The following is a 1,215-nucleotide window of genomic DNA, read 5'->3' as shown; positions in this document are numbered from 1 at the left end:
ATTTTAATTCTTTACATAAGGTACTTTACAAGAAGAATGGTAAAGTCAAATATTATTTTTCAAGAATCCACTTATAGTCGGTCTTTTTTGTTGTTTATATCACTGTTATATAAATCGCCTTACCTAGAGACATATCACACGTTGACTCATTTTCTAAAGAAATTGTTTGCCCCATAAACCAAAAAAACCACAAACCAATATATCACCTGACCTTCACCCATTAAGAGCTTATCAATACAGATAAGAGTACGGCTTTGATCATAGCACATTAATATTTACTTTTAACGCAATAAAAGGAAAAAGAAAATTTCTAAATTAGGTTAAACCGAAAAAAAGTCAATTGAAGAATTCCCGCTGATTTTTAGGCAACTTCCAGAGATTTACTTGGTATTTATATTTCTTCGTGTCGCTGTGACTGTTATATTTCTATTTAATAACCGTAGTTAAATATTACAACTTTAAAAAGGTTATTTTAAAGTTATATTTATAAATGGATAGTTTCAACCCACACAATGCCTAATAGGGTCTTCGTACTACGTTCTTAGGCAACTGGAGTGAGAGTGGGACGAATGGATACAATCAAATAAACTTCTTCACTGAAAAAAAAAAAAATCTGTTACAACACATCCACGGAGTGGCAACATCTACCGAAGATGTTTTGTTGATAGTTGAATAGTGATATAATAACTGTTAATTTTACACTGTTATAGTTGCATTATTACATATCGCAACGGTTTTAATTACTACGTTATTTTTACATAATCATTATATTATCGTATATAACAGTCTGATTCAATTTAATAGTCCTGAAAACAAACAAAACTCGTCAGATCTTCAAGGCATTACTTATGGAAATTCTTAAGGTAGACCTTACTGAAGGTATCCTTTAAGTGTACACTTTAATGTAAAGGTATTCCTTAGTAACTAATGCTTTCTTAACAAGGAAAAACGTCAAGGATCGTGTATAAAACAGGTATTAAATGGGTACGTTTGAAGAAAGATCTTCCTTAGGATACTTGAAAATACGCCCTTTAAACTGTTTAGAATAAGAAACATTTTTAAGTTTTGAAATGCCAAAACCTCACAATAGCCATTATAGAACACATTATTATAAATATTTCAGATGAATGGACGTGGAAAGTGATCTACTCGAGTTAATAAAGTACGTCTAAAGATTTTTTTAAATAAAGTACCTCTTAGCATAATTAAGTACAC

At 30.4% G+C, this 1,215-nt stretch overlaps 1 protein-coding gene across 1 annotated transcript in view; it reads right to left on the bottom strand.

The window, feature by feature from the left end:
- LOC106678277 (zinc finger protein 395) overlaps window positions 1-1,215 on the bottom strand; it is a gene marked incomplete at its 5' end in the record, with an annotated part of 172,810 nt that overhangs the window by 170,636 nt on the left and 959 nt on the right.

The sequence above is a fragment of the Halyomorpha halys genome, unplaced genomic scaffold, assembly GCF_000696795.3.
Source record: "Halyomorpha halys isolate HHAL.00 unplaced genomic scaffold, Hhal_1.1 Scaffold10.1, whole genome shotgun sequence".
In the NCBI taxonomy this organism is placed as follows: Eukaryota; Metazoa; Arthropoda; class Insecta; order Hemiptera; family Pentatomidae; genus Halyomorpha; species Halyomorpha halys.
The sequence above is the reverse complement of the archived record's forward strand: the minus strand, read 5'-3'. Positions and strand labels throughout refer to the sequence as shown.